Raw genomic sequence first — 16,190 nt, 5'->3', positions numbered from 1 at the left:
CTCAGTTGTTTAGGATCCTCTAAGCCTACATCAGACTCTACCAGCAGGCCAGGCCTAATAGGACAATTTTATTTGTACTATGGTTACCACACTCTTCCCTAAATGAAAAGAAAAGAAGCAAAGAGTCATCATTATTCCCAAATCTGCCATGTGTAGGTTCTTATTGCTTTCATATGGAATGATTAATTAGAAGGAAAAGGAACTATTTGTTACATTGCAGATACTTTGTGATAGAGAGTTTCATAATGCTTTTAAAAAAGACAGAAAAGAACCCCCAAAAATGAAGGCAAAGGAAGTTTTATCACAGCTAAACATATCACAGCTGGATAACATGAAAGGTTTGCAGCTGGGCTGGTTTGGGTTAGCTGTGCAAGGCGGGCAATCTTGTTATATCAGAAGCAAAGGACAAGACAAGGAGCTGCTCTAGATTCAAATGGAGAACAAAACTCTTGACCTCAAGGGCAGCGCTAGCCGATGTGAAATTCAGATTTCAGTACTAAGCAAGAGCTGATTGAACAGAAGATGGGGCTTGTCTAGTGCATCGTCACTTTTTAATTAGATCTCCTAGCTGCATGTCCTTTGATCCTGAGCCGTACGTGATAATAAACATATTGACAATGGGGATTATATCAGGGATAAATATGAGCCACTGTCTTTTCCAGCTGGGAGTGTTTTGCTGTGTAGGAATCTATGAAAAAAAAAAAAAAAAAAGAAAAGAAAGAAAAATAAAAGTCATTCTGGCATGATCTGAAAAGGTTTTAAACTGAGATAGTTGAGTGAATAAAAGGCTATATGGATAATCTTGTTGTGGCATAATGGAAACTTACTCAAACTTCATTAAATCCATTTCTAATTAACTTTAACTAATTCAAATCAAGCCATTATTACACGGAAACAAACATGTCTGTGCAGCTCTAAGAACYGGTTTAACTATCAGTTTAAATTCTCACCTTAAGTTATGAGCTTTCGAGCTAGCTGAGCTGTGTTAGGCTATAGAGTATGACAGATGACAGAGTCCATGAGTAGTATCAGTGTGCTGCCATCTTTAATTTTCTCCTTTCTTTTGGTGTCTAGATAAGACAGCAACAGGAAAGCCTGTTTCTGTAGTTGTTTGCTGATGAAATATCTATTGCCGCATTCAACAGTTTTTAATTTTAACTATTTTGCCTATTCCTACTGACTTGCTTTTCGTGGAGCATTTTGACTTGTGTATCTCCAAAAGCTAGAAAACATTCGCTGACTTTCCCTGGCTACATCTGTACTAGTAAACTCAGCATGATCCTATGTCCTGGTGAACTGTGAGAAAAGTCCTGGGTATGTTGCTCATGCTGTCTGCCACCCTCCAAAACCACKCTGGGGGTACTTTAGGAGTTAAAGTGATGCAGGGTCCATTCTCAACAAGCTGCTTCTACCCAGCTGCTACACTTAGGAGACTAAGGGAGCTTCTGACATCCACCCAGGCCGTTTTGTGCTGATTGACCTGATTTTTAGGAACACTCTAGGAATATTTTCTCACGTGGAGGTAGCCCCTGATTCCCTGCCATACGTTGTCAGAACAGAATTGTTCTCCCTCCCTAGAGGTCCTGTGCAGGGCAAGACTGGTGAGGGACTTAAGGGCCTGATGATGTTCCTCCCTTCAAACAAGGGCAAGAAAAGGCTAGAAGCTTCTTCACAAGGAGCTGCTGTGTTTGAGTTGCATGTGCAGAAGTTGCATATGCAGAAGTGAGTTTCATCTATAGACTGTGCTAGAGGTGGGACCCCAACATCTGTCCCCTGACAGAGGCATCAGCAGCCTTTGGGTGCGAGACAGCAGGGCTGCCTCAGCCACCTCATCCCCAAATTARTGTGGAAAAGGATGCCCTGATGAAGCTGAAAGAGGTTGGTCTAAATCACCTGCAGTCAAAGGGGCTTATAACTGAATAAGTGAGCCCCGATTAACTTCAGGGCACTTTCCTGAATGAGAACAAAAGCAGTATAAATTGAACCCCCCAACTGAAACACTGCCAACAAATCTGCCAAAGCCCCTTCCTGTGGAGGCAAACTTTCTCCTCCAAGTCTTGTAAATGATTTAATTATGTGTCTCTTGAAACAGAGTAAAGGTTCATCAGTAGTGCTAATATTTGGAATAACAAAGTTGTGCAGTTTGCTGCAGTTCAGTGTTGCTTATTGCTTTTGGAGCTCACAGCGGACATGTAACACCCTTGTTTGCTAAATTCTGCACATAGACAGATCTGCGTGTGTTGTGGGGATGTGATGAGGTGGGGTTTTTAATAATTGTTATTTTAGTAAACATTTGTTCTAAAAGAATCCATCGGTAGTTTTTGAAAATAACAGCCTTATTGCCAGCAAGTAATCAAAATGCAGTCTTTAAATCTAGAGATGAGCTAGTGGGATTTTTTTTCATTAAAAAAGAAAAAAATCCCAAAAGACTGTTGGACAATTACAGCTTAATTTACAAAAACACTTAAATGTGTATTGTCTTGTGAGCCATTTAGTCCTATTGTCTTCAAGTGGAAGAGCTTATTCGTGTGCTTAGCTCTAAACAGCAGCTTAAAGGCTTCATTGAATCAATCCTTGAGACACTAAGACCCCCTTTGTAAAAGTAACTGTTGATAAATACAGGTAAAGCAAAGAGCAACAAAGTTGTCAAGATGGATAACACTGCAGAAATAACTTCAGAGTCCAGGCTGTCTGAGACAGCCTTTARAACGATCACTTAGGTGAGAGATTTCCTAATTGTACTTAGGGTAGACACAGCATGTAGAGGTTGATTCAGCAGGTAGTGGTCTACTTCATCTCTGAGCTCTGCAGTGACAGCAATATTGACAAAGGAAAACAGTCCAGAGAAGGGAAAAATAAATTAATCGGGAGCCTTGAGAGAATGATTCATGAAGAACGGGTAAAACAGTCAAATAAATAATACGGATTGGCAAAACAGTGTCCACYGTGAACCATGAGTTCACCTCGTAGATGCTGGAAAGATATAAACACCAAGGTCAAAGGATTATTCAGGGCAACAAAATTCACATGACATGAAAAAATTTCTAAAGGGGAAAATTAAGGTTCAAAGGCAGCAGGGTTGTGTTGGCAAAGGTACAATGGTCAAACAGACCAAGGGGAAGGAAATAGAGGTATATCTTGAGGATTTCAGGACAGACAAAGCCGGGCAGCAGAGGTGGAGGTAAGCTGCCTATCTCCATGAGTAAAAATGAGGGGGGACAGCAGAGGGAATGGCAAACCTGCCGTGGTGTTTTTAATAGCTGGACCTACCACGCTGAATCCATCAGCTCTAATGATAGGAAAAAAATCTCCAAATGCGATCTGTTGTTCCAGGGGAGCGGAGAAAGCACCATTGCTTAATGCACTTAAAAGTAACCTGGATAATGCAATATTTACCCAAACTGAGAAGGGAGTAGGAGAGACGAAGGCATTTGTCTTTTCCATCCCTAATACCTCTGCTTTGGAACTCTAATAACCAGCATGAATCAGTAGCGCTGTTTTCACTAGCTTTTTATTTTCAATGTTGGTAGCACCTTTCAAGTAGTGACAGATCCTGAGGCCCACCCCTCTTGTAGCTGCAGGTAATATCCTGATGTTCGCTATGTGGTGTTGGCAGGTACTGTATATTTTAACACATTTTGACAGGCTTCTACAGCATCTTTGAGTCAGTCAAGTTCTGCTAAATCTAATAAAAAATTACCATTAACTTTTAAATAATGGTAAGAAAAGAGTAAGAGGAGAATGATACCAGTCCTGCTGTCTTGGTTTTAGGAAGATACATGCCCTCTGTCAGTCTCGGTAGCATCACAGTAACTGATTTTCTTACTCAACTCACTTTGTGTCTAGGTGCTATTATTGCCACTTTGCAAATGAGAATTGAGTGACAATTTGGTTTCGAGGTCATAAAAAGGGGTCTCATGACTCTGGGTGCACGAACGTCTTAGTCCATTTTAATGCACACTTTGGGTCAGCTTTGCAGAGACACGGAGAAGTGTGTTCCTCATGCGTGTTGTTAGCGATGAGCAGCCCTACTGTGAGAACAGCGACGTTCGAGACTGAACTAATAGGAAACTGATGTTCTCCAAACTGTTAAAAAGTGACTTACATGGGATCATTTAGGAAACCTGTAGCAGATTTGGGGATCAAACTAAGGTGTTCTGGATCACAAGTGCATAATCGCACAGTTGAATTCRGGTGACCCTTTCCCTTCCCAGCACATGCCTGTTTCATGGGGTGCCAGCTAATGGCAAATGAAAGGTTTCCAGTGGCTCAAAGAAATGTTCAATCTGGGCTGTAGTTTGCATGCACATGTGCAGAAAATGCAATATGTTGTATATACACACATTATACGATCACACATATGCATTTGTATATACTGTTTACATGCATCAATGTTATGCTGCATGTGTTTTTATTATCATGGTTTGTAATCCCACCATCATTCAAAGTCTTACCAAATAGCACTGTGGGCAGCATGCCAGCTTCCTTCACATTTCTGCTAAAGTCACTTGGAATATATCTGAACGTGGCAAAGCACATTTGCCAAGTTATGTGCATAAAAACATCCTTTGATCTTTCAGACTCATAAATATGTAATAAAGTACATGATTGCCCTACTGATCTGTCCTACATCAATCTTACGTCTCTCGTTTATTGATTCATCAAAATAAGATACGATCAAGGTACAAAAGAGTTAAAGAAGCTATTTATTTTAATGTTTCCTTGGAGAGCTTGCATGTTATTTTGAGTACAAATTATATATATAATATTTCATGAATGATGTTTGAAGCATTAAAAATCACCTCTGCACTCCAAGTTAACACAAAACTCTGGCAGTCAGCCATCTTTTCTTTTCTTTTTTCTTTTCTTCCTTTTTTAAAGGAACACTACAAGATGTGGTRTCATTTTTCTATGGCCACACTCAAGACTTTTTCCTTCTATTTTTAAATCATGTACTCAAATGGTATTGTAATCCATCTTTGAAATGTTCAGGAAATCATACGTTGCTATAGATTTAGTATATGGGCTATTTGGATTGGGTAGTGAGTCTTGTGCAAAACCAGGGATTATCCTAATTTGTACTGAGGGTAAAACGAGGGTTATGAAGGCCCAGGGAGGTATTGTAGAAGTAATACCAGAGGTAAAGTCTTGGCCTGAAAATGTACACGATAGCAAGCCTTACCTTTGCCTTGTGGTTTCTTAGACATCTTTAAATGACACAGTTCAGACTCCGGCTCTATCAGGTGCAAAGCCCCTGGAGCTGATAAAAGTGAAATGTATTTGGAAAGAGGAAAAATTATGCAAACCATAAGTAGAGTGAATTGTATGGTGGGTAATAAAATCTACATTTTGTTTCACAAGGGAGAAATCAGGTGGAGTCTTTAAGTGTTTGAGCTGTTATTTTCGCTTGCTGGGAGAAGAATGCGCTTTTCCCCGTGATGCCGCATCTACTGAGTTAAAGGACCATCTGAGTATGCTTTGACATATTTAGTGCATCCAGCAGAGGCTGGTTTATGTCAGCCAACGCATTTTTCACAACCACTTTATGGCGCTTATTCTTTGGCAGTGTAAAAGCATCCAGTTTTGAAAATGTACTGATAATGAATGAAATAATTTCTGAGCAAGACCTGCCAACCAGGTAGCAGGCAGTGAACTTCAACACTCTTCTCTGAAGCTGTAAAATACGGGAAAAAATGACACGGGTGCAGAGAGTTCACCTCTTGTCAGGCTCTCTCTTGGCCTGCCAGAGGAATTGTAGTGTCTGGAAGAGTGGAATAATTTTTATGCAGTTCTTGTCATGAATCCACTAGCTCAGTAACAGGCAGAAAAGATGTAGATTTTTGTGTGATTTTATGGTAATCAAGACACTTAGCTGACTTGGAGACTGAAAAAGAAAAAGAGGTGCTGAGTGCTTTGTGATGTTGGGCATCTCCCCGTTGAGGATCACTGCACACAGCAAACATTAATTAAATTTYGGGTCATTCCACAGTAGAAAATGTTGTTACCTTTTTCTTTCATCAGTGGAGACTGAGTCCACGTAGGGTAATCAAAAGTATGGAGTGAACCAGTGGCTGAGCTGGGAAAGATTATGCAGACTCCTGAATCTTGGTTGTATGGTTTAGCCAGCAGAAAGCTCTTCTTCACTTCCAGTTAGCAGCAGATTATGGCTTCGCATTAAGCTAGAAAATGCTGTCACTATAATAACCTTTGGAGTTAGCAAGCCATATGCTGATTTCAGTGACACCGATAGAGCAAGAGAAATCGTTCTGCGCTAAGGAGGGAGAGCATGGCCTCTTCCCACCAGTCACCCACTGCAAGATCCATCTGAGGATTCAGTCCAGCTGAATACGTTCTCCTGTCTCCCACCCTGCTTCCCTGAGCACTGGTTGTCCTCCTTTGACCTCCTTCAGGCTCCTCAGCAGACTTTTTAAGGTCCCTGTGGCTTGCCTGTAGATTCTGCCAGCGGTGTCTTTGGTGCTATGAGTCTCCAGAGTCTCAGGCTTTTCCTGCCCAGGAAGGGAAATCCCTTCGTGGCCCCCCAGCCAGCCTCGCAGCGGTTACTTGCAGAGACCTGCAGGTACGTGACTGCCCAGAAATGGAAAGAGAGGGAACTTCTCGGAGCTTCTGATCAAACCTGTAACCTCGGCATGTTCCTAAGCTGGATTTGCTGCCTCCTGCCCAGGTGGCAGCTGCAGTCTCGGTCGCTAGGATTCACCCCGTCTCACCCTCTGATTGCTTTCGTTTGRGTAACAGCTTCGCTGACACGATGTGATTGGGGATGTTGCCGCCATGCTGTAGGGATCAAGGGCTCGCCGTAAGGAGCGGGCAGCAAATCTCATTCACACCAACGGGAAGTGGAGGATTTAAACAGCTGCCAAAATACTTGTAGTAAACTGAAGCGGGGATGCGCGTGTTACTGCTGCACACGCCAGCCCTGGTTACAGCTGGGGAGCTGTAACCTCACCTGGTCCCTCGTACTCCCGCAGCCCCTTGGCAGCTGTGTGCAGATGTTGGCACAGTTCAAAATCCCTGACAGCTTTCCACGTACTCYGGTGGGTTCAGGCCCGGCCGTTAGCGTGGTGGGACTCGCTACAGTCACCGAACTCCTGTTTGAGTATTGTTCTGTCAGTTCTGCCTTACAGAAGGTGAGTCGTCAGCTTTTAATTTCCCCCCAAAGATGCAGTATTATCCAGTTCTCCAAACTTTATCTCCAAAGAATGTTTTGGGTCAAAACATCTGCTCTCTTGCTACTGATGTGAGGGTACAGGCTTCTGTGGGAGTTGGGCTGTTGGGCTTACAGTGTTTGTTATTAATTAAAGGACTGGGCGACTTGCAATGTTATTAGGTAACAGGACTGGYGGATTGAAATCTATGATTACGATGGCAAGGAGCTGTTAAAGATTTTTCTGACGCAGTTCCAGAGTCAATGTAGACAGCGACCCAAACATACATGGCAAGTGTGTGCGGCGGTTATGTTCTGGAATGGTTTATATTTCTCGTTCTTTTAAATTTTGCAGTTTTTAATAACTGCCCTTTATCTTCCACCCTCCCRTGAATCTAGCAGAATGACAACATTTTTCAGCTTTTTGAAAACATCTTTACAAGAAGAACATAAAAATCTCAAACTTTCTTCCCCATTTCCCAGTGTTACCATTCAGCAAGAGCAATTAGAGCTGGCAACTTTTGTCCCTTCAGCTACTAGGAAGAATCCAGCAGGTGAGACAGCAGTGACACATGAAGAGTCTCGTTTAACTGCCTTGGATATGAGGCTCTGCTCCTAATTTAATATTAGSCACATCTTAAAAAGAAAGAGGAAATTGAAACAGATTTTGCTTCCATAGTTGTTTTTTAAAGTTAGCCTATTAAATCTCAGTGAATTATTTAGTAGGTACAGTGACTCTGCACCTTTGATTTGTAGGTGAAATTTTTATCCTTAGCTACTTTTCCCTGGCAGGATTAAATGTCAAGTTCTCAGCTCCCTGTGGAATTAGTAAGACCCTGTGATAGATACTTTAGGAAATTAAACTGCATTTGAAAGAAGACAATTGTTGTAAATAATACGGGTTTGTTTTCACAGCTTTCCTTAGTAGACTTAACCATGATGCASTTTTCCACTGTTTACAAAAAATTGCTCTTTGGTTAACGGCCTCAGAAAAAAGATTGATACCCTCAGCAGGCTTGGGCTGGACTTTGCATTGCTGTCAATTAACTATTCTGATTTACAGCTGCTGAATTTCTGCTGCAGGATTTGCTGTCATTTGTCGTGTGTATGTTGCTAATGCAGGCTCCACAGAGAAACGGAAAATGAAGTTATCTGGTAAAGAATTTGCCACCTTGTGGTTAAATGAATTCGGTGGAGGAACCTGGCAGTGAGGATGGGGGATAGTCCAGAAGGGTGCCCCAGCATTTGGGTTTCTAGCTGTGGACTCAGAAGACTCCCATATGGTCGCCTTCACTGGCATAAGTTTCTGTGTGTCCCTCACCCTGGATCAATGGTTGCTTCCTCTGCTTGATCTGGAACAGTAATTTAGACTAGCTCAGGTCCCTCCACGTAGGAAGTGGAGCTTTCATACATCTACGTTAGACATCAAAAATAAGATGGCCTGAAAAAGCCCTTTCCCTGTCCCCCTCCTTGGCTGTAGACAGGGCCCAGATGACTGGGACTGCAGCGTGGACTTGCAGAGGTGACTCAAATGTCGTTGGTGAATCCTCTCCTTTGCGTCTGTTTTTCCTCTGCAGGGGAAGGGGGGTGGCAGGAATAGCTCTTTCTTCCTGACTTGTGTTCTGTACAGAGGATGCTCAGATATTGTGCTGGCCGGGGCTGTCTAAGAATCGCGGMGCTCCCCTGTATTAGTAGTTCCGTGTACGCTAAGCGGGGTTTTGCGTTTACTGCAAACTAGGGCCTGAAAAGTCAGTGCTGTGTTCTGGTACACATACCTGAGTGGCAACATGTCCAATATTGGATTGTTTTTGCAAATGGCCCTGCCGCAGCATTGACAGTGTATTCATGTATGAACTGCAGAGTTTCCTTGTGCTTCAAAATTTCTGCCTTTCAGGGCGTTTGTATGTGGCGGAGCTGTTACAGCTGGCCCCAGACTGATGCCTTAAACTTCTCTCTGTTCGTGGCCTAAGAGAGGGAGAGAGGCTCAGCCTTTGGGTCAAGAAAGTCTTTTTCCCGTCCTCCTTCCCCTGCTTTACACATGCATCTGAATGTAGTATCACCATGGAGGTAGCATTTTATAAGGAACCAAGGGCTTAAAGTAGGTTTGGGCAGGAAAAAAAAGGATCCATTAAACTTACAAAGTGAAAATGCTGAGAGAATTAAAATATTTTGCCTGTTTGCCCATCACTGAATTTCCTRAGGTGGGGGGAATTAGAACCAAATTGAAAGTCAGCTCCATTTGGTTAAATCTGAATTCATTTGGGACCTCCTTCTGCTCTCAGATAAAGGAAATAGCAGAGGAGGAAAAAATTATGGTATTCTCCTAACTGAAAATGGGCATGAGTTTAATGTAGACTTCTAAAGTGGCTTACTAATAACATGCATTCCAAAGGGTTTGTGCATCTTTCCAGTTTAGAGCTGTAAATTAGATTTTATCCTCAACTTGGCATCCATAAAAGACATTCATGGACTACATCTACATAAGGGTTCTTATTCATCTCTCTCATCACTATTTAGAGTTGCTTTCAGGCAGTAGAGAACCAGACTTTGCCTGTGAAATCCACTGTGCCCTGAAGAACAAAGAGAATAATAATATTATTAATTTATAATAATATCTTCCAGCTTCACAGTCCTTTGCAGTTTAACTGGAATTAAAACAATTGATTTAATGTGATGGGCGCATTGGTTGTTTAATATACTTGGCCGAAGTATCCTTATTTTGTCTTTGGGGGCTTTGAAAAAGGATGTAGAGTGGTTTTGATGGTTTTAATACAAACAATTGGATTTATCGTTCTTGCTGCACTTTTTATATGACACACCGTGGTATCAGGATGCCTAAAAGAGCAGGTCATTTCTCTATAGCTTCTCTACAGGTCTGTAATCTACCGAATTGTTGTTATGAAAATTCTTAGGGCCATGGCCCCTCGTGGGACCGACAGCAGCTTCCTCTGCCTGCCGGGGGAAACGTGCATCCAGGTGGCAGTCTGCAGCCAGTGCCCCTGTCTTCACTGGTCAGGGGCCACTTCTGTCCTACGGGCTCTGAGCAGAAATCCCGTATGGAGCCACTGAAACCATACCTCCAGGCAACCTTGTAGTCTCTCCCTCTTCAAGGCAGTAAAACAGTAACCGCGGTCGTTCGGTGGGGTCGTTACTGTTCTGTGCGTGCTCTGCCGGGCTGTCTGCTCCTGGACGTTGTTGCAAGCTCACTGTAATTGCAGTGGCTGATGTTCTGGTGCTCAGAAGAAGCTGCTTTAAATCACAATCTCTGAGCTCAGGGAAGCAAAAAAGCTAGCCTTTCGGAGCATGTTGGGATGGTCTGAGGTGTCCTGTGCTCTGGTGGTCTGCTGTGTGAGCTGAACATCCCAGCGAAAGCAAGTTGCATTAGATTAAATCCCCGGAGCGGCGCAGCATCATCGGCTCGTTACTCTGAGCCGTGCCCATCAGATACAATCTATCTTCAGAGGAATGTTTTTTGGCTTGGGGTGAATTTTCTGAGACACATGGCGGGGTTTCAGCCACATGGCTGCTATTGACTTTAATGGGAGTCACACTGCCAGAAACCCATACGTTCCCCTTTGGGTTACGCTCGCCCCTGGTGTGTGTGGACCCCTCCACGCGTGAGCTTTAAGGGGAAAAGTACATCCCTCGCATGTCTTGCCAAGGAGAAGCCAGGCCCCCTCTCCACCCCTACCCCCACCTCTTTGGCCTTCTGTATTTATGGATGAGCAACAATGGAGACTCATTTTTATGGCGAGTTAGCAAGATTTATACTATAAATATTACATTACAAGGTTCAGACACGGTGCTATTTTTGAACATATCCACACTTTGCTGCAGATCAGCATGTCAGTGAAGTATTTCCTTTGAAGAGTACATTTTTGAAACACATCATAAGAATTCTAGCATTGAGATTTCTCCACTTGCGCCATTGCAGTGGTGTCAAAATGTCTTTATTAAAATAAGATATTAAAAAGTTACAGGTTCGACTGGGGGGGGCAGTTCTATGAGAGCTTCAGAAACCGGGCAGCATCGCTTTAATTGAAGGAGACAATGTTGTCAGTATATGTGTTCCTACAGTTATAAAGCCCAGCAGTATAGTATTCATCAAGTCTGATTCCACCTGACACTTGACTGAAAGCATTTTGCACTAATTTGCTTTGTGCTTGTCTAGTAAATCTAAAAAGAATGAGTGAAGGGGTGATAGGTGGCCATTAAACAGAATAAACAGCCTCTGGCAAGTGAATGAGTTTTACAGACTTGTTGCTTTTGGGAGGGGGAGGGTGGAAGGGGAGAAGATTATAGGTCTTTGAATCAGCATGTGGCTGGCTCTATCACTCTGTAATCACAACTGTTTTCTTTGGCCCGGAGACCCATGTGCATCTCCAGAGAGGCTACTACGGAGAAGAAGGAAGCTCTGCCCCCGAACCTCTGCAGGAGACCCCTCAAGACATATGATTCATATTCTGAGTGTGATACAGGCCTAAATGGCAATTATTTTATCATATAAACACCAGTGAGATAGATTTCAGTCTGGAGCTGATTGCTTTCCCCGGATAATCCTTTTCAAATTTTCCCCTACATAAAATATAACAGCTTTAGGGTGTTTTCAGGTCCTCGCTTATGGTTCAACTTATGGTAAAAACCTTGGGCTTGTTGTCATCTTTGTCTAACTTTGCTGATAGCAGGCAGGAAATAGCTGTGTAAAGGCAGGAGGGGGTAAATAGCTGACTCTGTGGTCTGTAATTGGTTCATAGTTTTGGACTGTGAAGAATAGAAAAGAAGGCAGAGGAGGGCTGGAAGACAGCCTAACAAGGAACACATGGGCATCGGAAAACTAAACACAGCTGGACCAAGAAGCGCATTTGACCGCCCGTTCCCTGTTCTCAGACTTCTTAGCATTGTTGTTGTTACGAGTGAAGAATATATAGCACCGGATTTCAAGGGGGTGGATGGGAACTTTGCTGTGATAAAAGGCTAAATATCATGACTAACAAGAAATCAAAACAAAAACTTCCTTTCCCCATGTGCTTATTTACTTAGTGGCTTGCTTGCTTGGGGGTTCTCTTATCTCGGCAGCCTCCTTGCTGCAGTTTTGCTGCRGCAGGGTATCAGCCGCAAAATTTCAGGGTTGCGTTCCCTGGAAAATGGCATTCAGCTTCAAGGGGGGTTCTTTCTCCTCCTCCTCCTCCTTATTCCCCCCTGCTCTCTTCAAAACACAAATGGAGGTAGAAAGTCATGGACTGAGAGAGGACATAGTGAGGCTGGAAGAGAGGATRCCGTGATGAGAAACTCTACCTGTCGGTGCAGATTCAAAGAGAAGCTTAAACCCTCCTGCTCTGGCCTCCCCTTGCAAGGGGGAAGAGGGAGCGTGGGAACCCCAAATCCTGCTGCAAATCCTGACAGAGCCTCTCGAGGGGTTCTTGAGCTGCTTCTGTGCCTAGGATCAGCCAGCTTTGTTTGGGCTTCTTCTAGGATAGAGGAAAACCTTCCTCTCTTGATGTCCCTGAATTCAGGCTTCTCATTACTTGGCCTTCATTAAAATAATCTCTCATCTGTGCTAGCGTCATGAGGAAATGGTTCTGTTTCTCTCTTCCTCTCCCCTGATATCTGCAAAAATGTATTTTTCTTTTTTAAATTAAAAATGATCCTGCTGCCACAATGCTCAGCTATTTACATTCTTTAAGGAAAAAAAAAAATCCCCCAAGACCCCGACTGCAAGACCGGCCATTAGCGTTGCTTGTGTCCAGCAACGTGCAGTCCACTTCAAGAAAGGCACCGGCCTCTACTTTTTGAGCCAAATGTTGTGCACCGCAGCAAGAACAAACAAGAGTGACTTTCATCCTTCAAACAGCGAAGCAGCTTTGCAAAGGCTGACATGAAAGGGCCTCCCTTGCTCTCTTGTCCACGTAGGCCTGGAAATGGAGCTGAAATGGCTAACAGCATTGGTAATAATAGGGGCCTGCCTGGCATCAAGAGGTGAGCCGAAAGACTTCAAAAGCTGGCTGGAGCATGGCTGCAGGAGCATTTGCTCTGGGATTCAGGCTCCAACTTTTATTCTCTTCCCTTTGAAGAGCTTACAATTGGGCGGAGGGTGGAAACCAAGCATTTTTGACATGAACTCTGCCATGGGAAATTATGAGAAAGACAGAGATGAAAAGGAATGTGTCCTGATTGTGCTGGTTATTTTTTTATTTTATTTTATTTTTAAAAGTCTGCAAAACAAGGGGCTAGCAGTACTATAATCATTGATCCTGAAAAGGTTCTTCAGAGATTAGTGCTATCAGTGACAATGTGAACCTCAAGGCTGAGAGGCAGAGTGGAGGAGAGAGACCTTTTTGCACTAAAATAACACAAGCTTTTAAAGAAATAGTGTACTTCTCTGCTGGTAAAACAAAACAAAAAACAAAAACCCTTGAAAAGAAGAAAAAACAAGACCAAAAATAAATGGCAAGCTTGGCTTACCTCCACATTTTGCAGTCACCGAAGGATCCCAGTTGTTTGAGCCTAGATCCCTGAYAGCACCCTGACTCCTGCTTTCTAACTACGATTAGTTTGCAACATTTTCCAGTTGTTTACTGCCTATAAATACAGAATCATTTCACTGAACCTAGATAAACTACTGGGGATTTACATTAGTATGGGTAAATATGTAGATACCTATAGGATTACTCCATATCTTAAAAAAAAAAAAAAGAAAGAAAAAAGGCCTCGCTTCATCCTTGATGTTTTTGGCAAAGCTCCGTTAACATCAGATAAGCAACAGGCAGGCAGGCTGCGTTCTGAAAGGTCACTTGTCATCTCCTGTTGCAGGACTGTTTTCTGTTGTGTCAACTTTGCTAACCTTTAATCACTTGGGCAGTAGATGAGGAAAGGAGCTGAAGAAAGGAGGAAAAACAGAAGCTGGAAGTTGGTAGGAAAATGAGGCGGGAAAGCGGCTGGGAGTGCAGGCACAGGGCGACTGCTCTACCAAACAGACCRTGGAGACTGGAGCTGGGGTGGGACTTTGAGAAGCGGACAGTGGGAATGCAAGGAGYAACAAGCAAGTGGGAACGGGCGAAGGATGGACTGGAGCGGGAGGCAGTGGGAACGTGTGCTGCACAGCTTTACTGTGGATCATTGCACGGAGGCCGCTGAAGCGAAAGGGAAGAGTTCTCCTGACTTTGAGGACTTTGGCGGCCTCATTTGCTGAGCAAACACCTTCTCAGCCTAAGCCAGCCAACTCCCCAGACACTGTCACTCTGAATCCGTGCATCAGTTTGACACTGTAAGATGGATATACTGTATTCGGTGGCTCTAGCTCTGTACTTCGGGCACTTCATAGCGGTCCTGAGTACTCCTCCTGAGTGYGACTTGTTTTTCTTCTCTCATCTGTAACCATACAACTGTGTGATCGTCAGGCACCAATTAGCAACCCACTCAGAGTCGCTGGAGCTGTGATCCACAGCTGCGAGAGAGTTGAGAACACTTGTTTGAATTATACTGCCTAACTCTTATGCTATATAACTACAGCAAAATGAGATCATGTCCCCTGGTCTTTGGACTATCAAGACCTCCAGATAGGTCTTTTTAAGCAAACACAAACAAACTACACTTACAGTAAAGCTTTCTGTGTAAAGTAGTTTTTGTGACAGTGTGTCTTAAAATGAATATACCTCCATCGAAAGTATGACTTGCTTTTATGTCTCATATTACAATGACATGAGTATTTCAGTTGTTAAAATATAAAACACTGTTGGTTGCTGAGTCTTAAATAAATTACTGACRTGGACCTTTCAGTTGCTTTTTCCAACCTCTTTTCTCAAAAGCAAAGAGAAGCTACTTAGCATTTCTAAAGCCCAAATTGCCAAACCCTTTGGCAGTTGCTGAAGTTTGTGTGTTAAAGCTTTGAATCAATATTGATGCTTCTTAACTGGAGAGTTCTTGAACTTTAGGTAAGGAGGAGGAGGAGAAGAAAATCAAGTCCCTGAACTACAGTTAGAAAGTAAGGCTATAGGGCTGCTGATGCGCTGTGAAAACTGACTGCTTAATACAATCAAAGGTAGAGAAAGTCTAAAATAATATTGGCAATAAAAATCTGTAAATCTCCTGCATGGACACAGGAGAGGGCAGCCCCTGCCTGCGCTGCAAAGTTTAAGAAATTTGCAAAGCACCAAAGCGTGAGGGAATCCAGCAGCAATTCCCCGGGCTCCCAGCTCGCTCACTAGCTGACTTGATGAGTCTCTTTGATCTGGTATTGACATCATATCAGGTCTCGTGCGCTGTTTTGCCCACTTGCCGAAGCCAGCTTCCCAGAGCAAAAATGTACGTTCCTTTCCTTGGGGTAATTTGAAACGTTGACATGAAACAGACCTCTCACTCCTCCTCTGCCGTGGTTTGCCTTGCTAGCAGTTCCTTTGCTAGCGTCTCCTTAAAACCGCTTGGAGGTCAATGCCAGGTTCAAATTGCCATGTTCTCATCTGCTGAGAGTGACATAGGGAGAGGAATTAAATGTAGGAATACCAAGAACRGAAAAGTGAGAATATATAAGTTGATTTGGAAGTCTAGGATTCACAGATATACGGTATTTTTCAGACATCTTGTATAATAAATATGGGCTTTATTAACCATTTTTGGCTACTCRCAGAACACTATTGACTGTTGGTTCGATGACAAGACATGACAAGCATGACAAGGAAGAAGTGGAAAGTCTCCAGTACAGTGGTGCACATGGAAAGAGGCCAGTGCAAAAACTTTCCTTTTTTCTCTGCAAAAGGATTTTTAACACCGGGAGTAAGCATGTGYGAAGTTAATGGTCAGCTCAAGTAGCGAAACAGCCTGGGAGATGGGCTGCTCCATTCCCAGTTGGACTTTTGAGATCCTCTGTCACTGTGGAGTATGTCAGGCCCTCTGTGTGCCCTAGGCTGCAATGCCAAAACAGTTTCTACTTGATCCGGCAGTACTAGAGACCTTTAGATCCCAAATTACTCCCTCAYATTATTGGCTGCCGTAGTCCCATCTTGGAGACACTGGCCAAATAATTCACAGGAAT

Source organism: Rhea americana, unplaced genomic scaffold (assembly GCF_003343005.1).
Source record: "Rhea americana isolate MKP2758 unplaced genomic scaffold, rheAme1 scaffold_28, whole genome shotgun sequence".
In the NCBI taxonomy this organism is placed as follows: domain Eukaryota; kingdom Metazoa; phylum Chordata; class Aves; order Rheiformes; family Rheidae; genus Rhea; species Rhea americana.
This window is presented reverse-complemented; position numbering follows the sequence as displayed.